Source organism: Larus michahellis, chromosome 5 (assembly GCF_964199755.1).
Source record: "Larus michahellis chromosome 5, bLarMic1.1, whole genome shotgun sequence".
NCBI lineage: Eukaryota > Metazoa > Chordata > Aves > Charadriiformes > Laridae > Larus > Larus michahellis.
The window spans coordinates 11289659-11303151 of record NC_133900.1 but is presented as its reverse complement, the minus strand read 5'-3'; positions in this window follow the sequence as shown (position 1 = coordinate 11303151).

Sequence of the window (13493 nt, the reverse complement as noted above, 5' to 3'; positions counted from 1 at the left end):
GCTATTCCTACAAAGGAAGATCAGAAAACACATTTCACCTGAACCATTTCAGCTTTCTAATGAAAAGAAAACAGGATTCAGAAATGCTGGTTTGGTAGCTTGAATTGTGGAAGCCCCTTTTTAATTTTCTCTTGAACTAGCAAAGGCTTCTAATCCTAGTCCAACTACAAGCCTTCCTTGGGAGACAATGAATCAAGATATTATTTTCAACACAGGCACTTACAGAAACAAAAGATTATTTCCTACCAAAACCAGTTCCACTGACAGCGTTTCCTGTAAGCCTGACTTGTCATCCCCTTCACGTTCTGTAACATCACACAGCAGCGTATATAAATCAACCTGGACTGCATGTACAAAAGCATATTCTTTGTGCTAATTCAATTCGAAAAAGGTCCTTTCTCTGGCATTTCAAATGTCTCCAGGAAAAAGTAATTTTGACAGCATTTTTTCTGCCTCGCTGCAGCCTGATGCTTATTTGTTCTTTCTACAGCTAAGAGTCAGCCACCTTAAAACAATCAAATATATTTCACACAAGGACAACTCACAAGGGATAGACGTGCCCCACTAAGGCTAACACTCACCATTGCTCCGCTCAAACCAAGTACTAGAAAAAGATGAATGAAATTTATCAGGGCAAACAGGGAAGATTTTCCTTTAAACAGTCCCAGGGCAAACAACCACCACCACCAAGATGATTACAGCTGTGGATATATGAAGCACCTAATGCATTTAAGAGCAGATCAGCATCCCACTTGTTTCGACATTCTCGGTGATGCTGCCACTTCCGATTTTCCACTGCAGGACACAGAGAAGGAGCATTTGCTAATGTATGCATGGATAGATGTTACAGTACAAGAAAAATTTTCACCTGAGCTCTTGCAGTTCGCCAGGGGGCAAGCACCACCAATATTTATTCTACAAATTTTAAGAACATTAAGAGTAAGGATAAATGAAAGTTAGTTTCCCCATCAGTACTCGTTACTGATTGTTATTGTTATATTATTATCATATAACAATATATTGTTACTATTGTCGCTTAACTTATAAATATTTTAATCTTTATTATTTCTTCATTTTGTGAAGTAGAGAAAATAAAGTTAGTGATAATTTTATTGGCCTTCTTTAGACTTCATTGTTTCCATTTATAGAATCACAGAATGGCAAGGGTTGGAAGGGACCTCTGGAGACCATCTAGTCCAAGCCCCTGCCAGAGCAGGGGGCACAGGAACGTGTCCAGGTGGGTTTGGAATGTCTCCAGAGACAGAGACTCCACCACCTCTCTGGGCAGCCTGTGCCAGGGCTCTGCCACCCTCACAGGAAAGAAATTCCTCCTCATGTTTAGGTGGAACTTCCTATGCTCAAGTTTGTGCCCGTTACCTCTTGTCCTGTCACTGGGCACCACTGAAAAGAGCCTGGCCCCATCCTCCTGACACCCACCCTGTAAGTATTTGTAAGTGTCGATAAGATCCCCCCTCAGCTGTCTTTTTTCCAGACTGAAGAGACCCAAATCCCTCAGCCTTTCTTCATAAGAGAGGTGTTCCAGTCCCCTCATCATCTTGGTAGGCCTTTGCTGCATCCTCTCCAGCAGTTCCCTGCTGTCCTTCTTGAACCGGGGAGCCCAGAACTGGACACAGTACTCCAGGTGCGGCCTCACCAAGGCAGAGTAGAGGGGGAGGATGACCTCCCTGGACCTGCTGGCCACGCTCTTCTTAATTCCCCTGAGGAATCCATTGGCCGTCTTGGCCATAAGAGCACATTGCTGGCTCATGGTCATCCTGTTGTCCACCAGGACTCCCAGGTCTCTTTCCACAGAGCTGCTCTCCAGCAGGTCAGCCCCCAACCTGTACTGGTGCGGGGTGTTATTCCTCCCCAGGTGCAGCTCCCTACACTTGCCCTTGTTGAATTTCATAAGGTTTCTCTCCACCCAACTCTCCAGCCTGTCCAGGTCTCACTGAATGGCAGCACAGCCTTCTGGTGTGTCAGCCACCCCTCCCGCCTTTGTGGCATCAGCAAACTTGCCGAGGGTGCACTCTATCCCCTCATCCAGGTCATTGATGAATATATTGAAGAGGACTGGACCCAGTACTGACCCCTGGGGAACACCACTCGTCACTGACCTCCAACTAGACTCTGTGCCCCTAATCACGACCCTCTGAGCTCTGTCTTTCAACCGGTTATCTATCCACCTCACTGTCCATTCATCTAACCCACACTTCCTAAGTTTCTCTATGTGGATGTTATGGGAGACCATGTCCAACACCTTGCTGAAGTCAAGGTAGACAACATCCACTACCCTCCCCCCATCTATCCATCCAGTCATGCCATCATAGAAGGCTATCAGATTAGTCAGACATGATTTCCCCTTGGTGAATCCACGTTGACTACTTCTGATAGCTTTCTTTTCCTCCACATGCCTTGAGATGACACCCAGAACAAGCTGTTCCATCATCTTTCCAGGGATGGAGGTGAGGCTGACCAGCCTGTAGTTCCCTGGGTCCTCCTTCTTGCCCTTTTTGAACACTGGCGTGACATTGGCTTTCCTCCAGTCCTCAGGCACCTCTCCTGTTCTCCAGGAACTTTCAAAGATGACGCAGAGTGGCCCAGCAATGACTTCCGCCAGCTCCCTCAGCACTCTCGGATGCATCCCATTGGGACCCATGGACTTGTGGATATCTAATTGACCTAATTGATCTCTCACTTGATCCTCCTCAACCAAGGCATCTTCATTTAGATTTAATGAACCTAATCAAGGGGGCTTCATTTAGATTTAATGAACCTAAATTAAACATCTTATCTCTTCTCACTGACTCGGCCATCTGAATCTCCTTTTCAAAGATCAATCTCCTTATCAGCACTGTACTGATACCAGATGTGTTTGCATTAACTTTAATTTTGAGTCCTCTTGCATGGCCACATGGAAGACTCCAAAAAGAAGGACACAGAGGTGATCGCCCACCTCACCTGTGGATTCTGGCTCAACAGTCCATACCAACAGGTGTGGGGTTGCAATTTTACACTTTGTGGCAGAACACTGATCAGCTTTATAGGAATGCTTCCCCCCCAAAAAAATCCTCACGCTATGAAGTCTGGAAAAAATGTTCTTCCTCTCAATGGCTTTGCTTCTACTTTACAGGAAAAGAACCAATTAGCATTTCAGCACATTTCCCAAATATATCTGAAGGACGTTTCCATTTCTATCTGGTTTTGGGGTTTGTTTGGGTTTTTGGGGGGTGTATTGTTTTGGGGGGTTTTTTTACAGTCACTGTTAATAGTTATTTTCATTGAGGATGAGGACAATCTTTCCAACTAGTCAACAACTAACTGTGCAAACACAAACACACCAACGTAGAAAATCCTACAAAAAGCATGTTTTCTTCTTTCTGCTCTTTCATCCCTGTGCTTTATGACCAATATCTACTCTGTTGCCCCCACAACAGGCAAATAGGATGCTTTGTAACAAATGTACAATTCACCTTGCGTCCTTATTAATCTGCAAGCGCATGCGTGATCCAACAAGTACATATTATGCTTTATGCTCTGAGACATGTCCCCAGAAAAGGGCACAGAGATGAACTGTTGATGTCAGTGGTCTCAAACAGATCCAACATAATGCCAACTTCTGAATTGCACCCTACAAGATTCTCCCCAGATACACCTATTAATTTAAAGTTCTTATTTACCAGTTCAGACTTTTCTACTAAAATAATCACCAAGCAGAGGGACCAAGCAAACACTGTAAATGAAAACTTATTTAGAGACTTGTCTCCCAATGGCTTTTTGCTTAACTTGCATATAGTCAGAGATCAGAAAACACAGCTCTCAAACTGTGAGTATGCTGCTGGTACACAGCTGGCCTCAAAAGGCAGCAATGACTTTAATTTACAAGTTCCCATTTCTTCAGGAACAAGGAGGTCATTTTTGAGTATGTAACACTCCCTTCCAGTTAGCAGCTTCAGTACTATTGGCATTATCACCCAAGTGTTCCTCCAGCGTCACTAACGTGCAGAACCCTGCAGTCAGAATACCTAAATTTAAAAAAAACTCACAACAAATATTCCTTTTATAACACAGATACACACTTCCGTTGCCAAAACTGTCAATCCTCCAAGGATTAGTAGGGGTCACAGAAAAAAAAAATGGCTTCTTTATCAGCTGAGAAGTAAACTAAACATCCAAAAGGTCTTAAGAAGGTATGATTCATGATGTCTTGTGTCCTGCCTGCGCCAGCTCACGTGGCCGTGGTACTCAAAACTGTATATATAGACACCGGCCATTCACCCAACACCATCACTGGAGCCAGCCGACTTCGTCTGATCCACTGACGAGCTGTTCAACATGCAATCCAAAGGTAATACAGACGCTTTAATATTACCTAGACTAAATTTCGTAACAAAAAAATCATTTGGGGTACGGCTGTAGACTGCACGACTGTGAATGGGAAGGAAAAACTTTTTCCCACGGTGAGAGTTTTCAAGTGCTGGCATAGGTTACCCAGAGAGGTTGTGGATTCTCCGTCCCAGGAAATGCTCAAAACCTGGCTGGACAGTCCTGGACAACTTGGCTCTAGCTGATCCTGTTTGAGCATGTCTAGGGAATGGACTAAATGATTTCCAGATGACCCTGCCAACCTCAACCATTCTGTGAGTCTGAAAAAAAAGAAAATGTGACAAGAACTACTCAGAGAAATACCAATCCTCTGCTGTTGCTTAAAACAAAAAAAAATGCAAAAGGCTTCCATAAATAGGAAAGAGTAACATTAGAAAGAGGTAAGATCAGAGACGAAAATAATAAGTAAAATGCTGACAAGATTTCAAAACACAGACAAGGCATCAGGAAGCAGAGGGATAGCAAGCTTATTCTGACCACGTACATGAGCAGCTAAGATACAGAGATGACAGTTAAGGTCACACCACAAGCTGCACTCAACTCGGAACAGGTCCTGCTGTCTGACTTTCCTTTCTCTGTGCAGAGGAGAGCCATACTCCCCCCCCCCCAGGTCTTTCCTTTTGCCAAAACCAGGACACTAACTCTTTGTTTTTAACCTGCTCCACAGGACTCCCTCTCAAGATGAAATTCCTGTTGTTTTCTTGTGTTCTGAGCGTGATTTTTGCTGTTGCGAACGCAGTAAGTACTGAAGAAGAAACTAAACGGGCATCCAATGTGGGAAACGTTAACATTGCAAACTGGAAATCACAAGCTTTTAAACTAATACAGCAGGCTTAAAAACACTCGTGTTTGGTACAGGTCTAAACCGATTTATGTTTTTACTATTCTAGATTCTCAACATTATTGAGTCTTCCTTAAACTTTAAAGAAAAAAAATAAATTCTAAGCACTAGTAACAAGCTCATACCCAGCCCAACAACAGGGCCTGTATTTTCTCCACTAGCGTCCTGGTTTGAGGGGCACAGGATTAATTTCTCTTTCAGTAAGGTCTCTTCTAATGCTAAGAAAAACTGCACTTTTAGAAGACCCTGATATCTGAGTTTGTGACAATATTTACTTTATAGCCAGCTATGGTATGTGGGTTTCAAGGTCTCAGTGTTTTCGAGCTTGCCAGGTGTGGGGATGAGGAGGAGCGAGACCTGGGCACTTGACCCAGGCTGGCCAACAGGGTTATTTCATACCATGAACGTCACATTCAATGTAAATTAGAAACTTTGCTGCGAAGTTCTCTCTCTTCTATGATGGCTGTGATCCTGAGAAATTCTTGCCCTGGTGTTGGACGCAAGCCCTTCCCTTCCTCCCGAAGCCATTGCGCTCCCAGTGTCCGACATTTGCGGTCCACTGCTGGGAGTGCACGGCTTCCTCCTGATAGAATGGGATGAGTATAATCCTCGTGTATTTTATATTAGTATCAGGATCAATACTGGTTCTTTAGTATCATTAATGTTAATTATCTAGTCTTATTCTATTAAATCTGTTTATATATCAACCCTTGGGTTTCCTTGGTTTTTCCCTGATTCCAGTTCCCAGGTGGGGAGGGGTCATCGGGTGAGAGAATAATTGTCTAAACAACAATAAATTATTGTGGGTTCCTCAAAACCACAACAATTAGCTATTTCAGCTGACAGTATTACAGACATTGAAGATTAATAAGTTCCCTTTGCAGAACTATCTTTGCTTTCTAACAGCAAAAGAAAAAAAAAATCAAAACCAAAATGAAGTATTTGATAGTTTTTTATTTTTTTTTTTGAAGAAATACAAGCAGGAGGAATTACACCTTACTCTAAAACAAAATTCTTTTTCTACAGGACAGCAGTAGCGAAAGCCTCAGTTCAAGCAGTTCGAGCAGCTCGGACAGCTCGGACAGCTCGGATAGCTCGGGGAATTCAGACAGCTCGGATAGCTCGGGGAATTCAGACAGCTCGGACAGCTCGGACAGCTCGGACAGCTCAGAGGACGTAAAACTTTTCCTTCTAAATTAACAGAATCCATTTGTATTTAACTGGGGATTTTGGTACTGAACAGGAAAATACTGACGCAAGATGACTTTCTTTCACAGGAACAATACAGGCTCCTGATAGCTTTCCGTGAATTCTTCCTACGCAGAAACTTCAGGGGTGCTCTGCAGGCTTACAAAGCCAAAGTCTGAGGTGACTGAACTGTCTGGTAGAACAATGGGACATAGGACTGCAGGAAGCTCTAGCTAGCCAGGGAGCGCTCCATCAGGGATATTGAGAGAGCGGCTTCTGAACGACAAACTACCATAGAAGGGAGATGGGGAGGGACTGTGATTTATCTTTGAAGCTCAAGGAGAGTAATCCACTCCGCTTTCTAATTAGCAGACGTGCATTCTATGGTGTAACTGGTTATTTTTTAATACAAAACCACCTCTATTTCTTCAGATTGAAAAGAGGTTACAAACTTTCTCAAAATTCCGCTGCTGTTCCTTAGATATTCTTTGAGCATTTGTCTGGGTATCCCAATCCCTGGGGATAGATGATCTCTTAGATATTTAAAAAAATTAGTTTAGGATAAGTTAGAGACACAACACATAAGGCTGAAAAATGACACTTTCCAACACATCTAATTTGCATTAATATACAAGCTAACAACACCCTTATAGAGAAGCTGACCATTTTCCAGGAGATTTGCCAAATGAAAAGAAACGCCACTACATTTACTTACTTATAAACTTTCAATATTGTAGTTATGCAACAAATTTCAGGACACAAGTAAGCATCAAGATCTGATTAGTAAGGTACTGGGATATGCATAAAGTAACTGCATTACATACAGCGTACTGTCTAAGATCACACACTCCAACTGAACGCTGCCTAACCGGAAAGCTTTCCTGGAAACATGACAATTAAAAAAAAAACATATAGCCAAGTCTGCTTAGCCTGTCAAAAAAAGGCTTTAACATAAGACCAGTAAGGACTGAAAAGATTCTTTACAGAAATTTTGCTTTTCAGGAATAACACACTGGCTATGGAACCAGTGCCGTTTTTCTGTCTCACTGAGTGTGGGATTTTCAGAATTGACATTATTTTATCCTGTTTTCATCTTCAGTACTGTACACTGTGTTAAGTGCTTCATACGTAAACAGTAACAATTAAAGAAAAAAAAAATCATCCTATTTTGACATGCCGCAGTATAGTCACTCTTGTTCTCAGTCACCAGGAGCTGCACATTCACCTCCCATAAACTTAAGGGTCTGCTCTTGTGGTCATGCTTTCAAAACCCAACTACACTGCTAAGTTCTTGCTCTGCATAAAGTATGGATTGCACATTAAAGTAATTAACTGCTATTAATTCTAACCTGCCATTCTCTTCTTACTCTGAAGACACCTGGAAAACCATGGATGTCTCCTACGGAATGCAGTTGCTTCTAGATAGCCTTCAACTTCCTACAGCTCCTTCCCAGCTTTTGTCTCACCAGTGCACTGGAAACTGCGGATGAGTAACAACCACGTCCTGTTTCGCATGCCCGCCTCTGAAGCTGGTGTGGGTTACAGTGCACAGCTCTCTCAAACCTTGTCTGATTATCTGTTAAGCTTGAATAAACGCTGAGCATCGAATTTCTTAGTTGCCTTCATCTTTTCTTAAGAGGAAACTATACCCGAGTCATTTCCATGATCCTGTTTCCAAAGACCAGGAGTAGAGAGGGAAGGGAACTCCTGAAGCTGGCTATGCCTTTTGTCCATTCTGAGTTCCACAGGTTGTCTCAGGTCTTGATATGGACCTACCAGATATCACCCAGTCTCCATACTATGTACGCTGAGGACAGATTAATCAAAATCGTTTCTGCCTAAGCAGCCACTAGATCTTACCTACAATTTGAAGAAAGACTTGAACCAAGTCTATGGCAGCTTCTACTGCAACAGAAAGCATTTAAGCTGTTTTAGTAAGACCACAGAAGAAATCAAATGTGCAGCAAGAGGTGAGCAAGGATTGAAAGAAAAATTAAGAACTCTAACTCTTACTCTTAATTTAGAAATAAAGCATTACTTTTTCCTTTCAAAGGAACATACTAATAACTCTACAAGATTCCCAGAGTTCCCTGTATAAACACACATGACTCCTCCAGATTTCAGTAGCTAATTGGGAGGAAGGGGTAGTGTTGAAAAGGAGCAAGCCCTAAATTCGTTCACTAGGTAAGCAGGATGTCGTCAACAGACTCAACCATGCACGAGCATGCCAGAGTGCTGTTACACAAGGTAATTCCAGACCGTGACATTTATCACCATCCTACTTCAACACATGGCTCAAAATTCATTAAGATCCCCACCCCAGGTCTCAACCACAACTTTTAGCTATTACTGTCATCAACTCTTGACATTATTACACAATTAACAGCAATTACCCCTCGATTAAAAACACAGGGAGAAATGTCAGCGACTGTTGTGCAGCTCTTGTGTCCTGGTTCCAGCGGGGACATGGTTAGTTCTCCCCAGGACGTGTATTCCATGCCATGTGAGCCATGCCCACCCTGAGCTGCTGGGGGAGGGGGCTGGGGCGTCCCGGGTCTGGTCGGTGAGCAGCGGTTCTGTAATCATGTTTGCATATTCCTCTGTCCGTGTTATTGTTGTTGTTTTCTTGTTCCCTTTGCTGTTCTGTTAAACTGCCTTTGTCTCAACCCAAGAGTTTTGCCTTTTTCTTCTGATTCTTCCCCTGTTGGGAAGGCCCGAGCGAGCGGCACGTGGTTCTTTGTTGCCATCTGAAGCCAAACCACGACAGTCCTTTTTGGCACCCAACGTGGGGCTCGAAGGGCTGAGGTAACGACAGAATCCAACTAGAGCTTGTAAAAAATGAATTTGTTGTATGCATTTATTGTATTAGTTAAATAGTCGCGGATCGCCATGTTGCTTGGTTTGTTCTCATGGCTGTGTTACATAAATTCGTATATGGCTTATGTACTCCCTGCGATGCTGTTTATCGGGTCTGGAAGAGGGATCAGGATTATCATTCCGCTGTCCTGTGCGATATCTGTTTATGATATGATAACATCACTGTTCAGACAGCTATTTTGGGGTGTTTATGTGGTTTTGCTGTCCTGTCCGTACATTGGGCACCGTCTCTCAGAATTTATTAATAATTACACCCAGTCTGTGGGGGAAACAGGGGGGGACACTTTCCCCAGCTCTTTTGCCTCCCTTTTCTCCTTCAGGCCGGGTATAACAGCTTTTGAGAATTTTGAATATCCTTGGGATGCTCAAACCAGCGTGTTCCTAGTGTTATGTCTGCTGAATGTGTTCCACGTCCTGTTTAGGGTTAAACGGCTATTTAAGACTGCCACCCGGAGATCTGCTCCGAGGCTGGATAGTCAGGGGTGGCACGGCATGTGGAAGAACATGGGCAGGTACCTAGAGAAATTCTCGCCTCCAATGGCCTGGGACTTCACCCCTGAACAATTACAGGACCCTGATAGACTAGCAGAATATCTGAAGGGAAAATGCTGTGGCTATTCTAGAGAGGCACAACTCACCGCACTGTGCTGGGCCCTGGCTGGTACCTACCAGGCACTGCTCAGCATTACGCAGCACCCGCAGGGGAGAGAGGTGGAGACCAGACCAACAGGCACTGCGGCTACTCCAACCCCGGTGGCAGCCACTGCCGCTGAACCAGGGAACCAACCCGTGCCGGCATCAGTTGCCCCCATACAGAAGAAGAAGTACACGAAGAAATCAGTTCGCTTAGTAAGAGATGATGATGAACCAGGGTCATCACAAGAGCAGGAGGAAGAGGCAGAACCAGAGATAATTACCCGATCCCTATCCTTGAGTGAGCTGCGGGATATGCGAAAAGATTTTAGCCGACTTTCAGGCGAGGACATTGTCACCTGGCTACTTTGTTGTTGGGATAACAGGGCCGGTAGCCTGGAATTAGAGGGTAGGGAAGCCAGGCAGCTGGGATCCCTGTCTAGGGAAGGCGGCATTGACAAGGCAATTGGGAAGAAGACCCAAGCCCTCAGCCTCTGGAAACAACTCCTGTCAGGCGTGAGGGAGAGGTACCCCTTCAGTGAGGATGTTGTATGTCAACCAAGCAAGTGGACTACCATGGAAAGAGGTATCCAGTACCTGAGAGAATTAGCCGTGCGGGAGATGATTTATTATGACTTGGACAATGCAGACTTACCCAGAGACCCTGATGAGGTGCAATGCACAAGGCCCACGTGGTGGAAGTTTGTACGCAGCACATCATCATATGCCAACTCACTGGCAGTAATGGAATGGAAAGGCGAAGAGGGACCAATGGTGGATGAGGTGGCTGGCCGGCTCCGGCCATATGAAAAGTCTCTCTTCCCCCCTTGTCTCAGCTGTGGAGAAAATGTCGCGGAAGGTCCAGCAACTTGAAAAGAGTATCTCCTACTCCCACCTGCACAGGCCAGCATCTCAGCTATTAGGAGCAGGCATTTCCCCACTCAAGAGAGAGAGTACAGAGGGTACACACCACGAGGCACCCTGTGGTTCTACCTGCGTGACCACAGGGAGGACATGAGGAAGTGGGATGGACAACCTACTTCGATCCTGCAGACACGGGTACAGGAGTTGCAAGGAAGGACAACCACAAAAGGGGATCCCTCCAGGAAAAGAGCTGCCCCAGTTTCCAGTGGGCAGTTCCCCAGACAGAGCAGAAGGCCTGATCTTGCTTCTGATCCTCCTGAAGGAACTTCCAAGTCATTTCTGCAAGAAGTGAGTAACAGATACTATGACCAGTATTAGAGGGGCCCTGCCTCCAGCCAGGTGGAGAAAAGGGACAACCGGGTTTATTGGACGGTGTGGATTCGATGGCCTGGCACATCAGACCCACAGGAGTATAAGGCTCTAGTGGACACGGGTGCGCAGTGTACTTTAATACCATCAAGCTATAGAGGGGCAGAACCCATTTGTATTTATGGGGTGACAGGGGGATCCCAAGAGTTGACTGTACTGGAGGTGGAAGTGAGCCTAACTGGGAATGAGTGGCAAAAGCATCCCATCATGACTGGCCCAGAGGCTCCATGCATCCTTGTTATAGATTACCTCAGGAGAGAGTATTTTAAGGACCCAAAAGGGTACTGGTGGGCCTTTGGCATAGCTGCCTTGGAGACGGAGGAAGTTAAACAGTTGTCTGCCTTGCCTGGTCTCTCAGAGGACTCTTCTGTTGTGGGGTTGTTGAGGATCGAAGAACAGCAGGTGCCAATTGCTACCACAACGGTGCATCGGCGGCAATATCGCACTAACCGAGACTCTCTGATTCCCATCCATAAGCTGATTCGTCAACTAGAGGTTCAAGGAGTGATCAGCAAGACTCGCTCACCCTTTAACAGTCCCATATGGCCGGTGCGAAAATCTAATGGAGAGTGGAAGCTAACTGTAGACTATCATGGCCTGAATGAAGTCACGCCACCACTGAGCACTGCTGTGCCGGACATGCTAGAACTGCAGTACGAACTGGAGTCCAAGGCAGCCAAGTGGTATGCCACGATTGATATAGCGAATGCATTCTTCTCAATCCCTTTGGCAGCAGAGTGCAGGCCACAGTTTGCTTTCACTTGGAGGGGATTCCAGTACACCTGGAATCGACTGCCCCAGGGGTGGAAACACAGCCCCACCATTTGCCATGGACTGATCCAGACTGCACTGGAACAGGGTGAAGCTGCAGAACATCTGCAATACATCGATGACATCATCGTATGGGGAAACACAGCAGAAGTTTTTGAGAAAGGGAATAAAATAGTCCGAATCCTTCTGAAAGCTGGTTTTGGCATAAATGAAGTAAGGTCAAGGGACCTGTGCAGGAGATCAAGTTTTTAGGAATAAAATGGCAAGATGGATGCCATCAGATCCCAATGGATGTGATCAACAAAATAGCAGCTATGTCTTCACCAACTAGTAAAAAGGAAACACAAGCTTTCTTAGGCATTGTGAGTTTTTGGAGGCCCCACCATATAATAAACTGCCAGAAAAAGAGAAGAAATATGCCCTGTTCACTGATGGGTCCTGCCAGATTGTGGGAAAGCATCGAAGTGGAAGGCTGCTGTGTGGAGTCCTACATGACAAGTTGCAGAAGCCAGTGAAGGACAAGGTGAATCGAGCCAGTTTGCAGAGGTGAAAGCCATTCAGCTGGCTTTGGACATTGCCGAGCAAGAAAAATGGCCAGTACTTTATCTCTACACTGACTCATGGATGGTGGCAAATGCTCTGTGGGGGTGGTTACAGCAGTGGAAGCAGGGCAACTGGCAGCGCAGAGGCAAACCCATCTGGGCTGCCGACCTATGGCAAGATATTGCTGCCCGGATAGAGAATCTGGTTGTGAAAGTATGCCATGTAGATGCCCATGTACCGAAGAATGGGTCCATGGAGGAACATCAGATCCAGTCCACGGAGGATCCACCAGCAGGTGGATCGGGCCGCTAGGATTGAAGTGGCTCAGGTGGGTCTGGACTGGCAACATAAGGGTGAACTATTCATAGCTCAATGGGCCCATGACACCTCAGGCCATCAAGGAAGAGATGCGACATATAGATGGGCTCGTGACCGAGGGGTGGACTTGACCATGGACACTACTGCACAGGTCCTCTATGACTGTGAGACATGTGCTGCAATCAAACAAGCCAAGCAGTTAAAGCCTCTTTGGTATGGAGGACGATGGCTGAAATATAAATATGGGGAGGCCTGGCAGATTGATTATATCACACTGCCACAAACCCGTCAAGCGCTATGTGCTCACAATGGTGGAAGCAACCACTGGATGGCTGGAAACATACCCTGTGCCTCATGCCACTGCCCAGAACACTGTCCTGGGCCTTGAAAAACAAGTCTTGCGGTGACATGGTACCCCAGAGAGAAGTGAGTCGGACAACAGGACTCATTTCTGACACAGCCTCATAGATACCTGGGCCAAAGAGCTAAACCACAGCATCTTGTTATCAGCATAAGTGTCATAGAAGACACACGTCAGCCTCCTGACTGCAACTTACATTACGTAAACCATTAAAACAAAAAAAGCACAAGTTACAAGATTATACTTCCAATTACGCTGTTTATTGCACAGTCTCCCCAACAG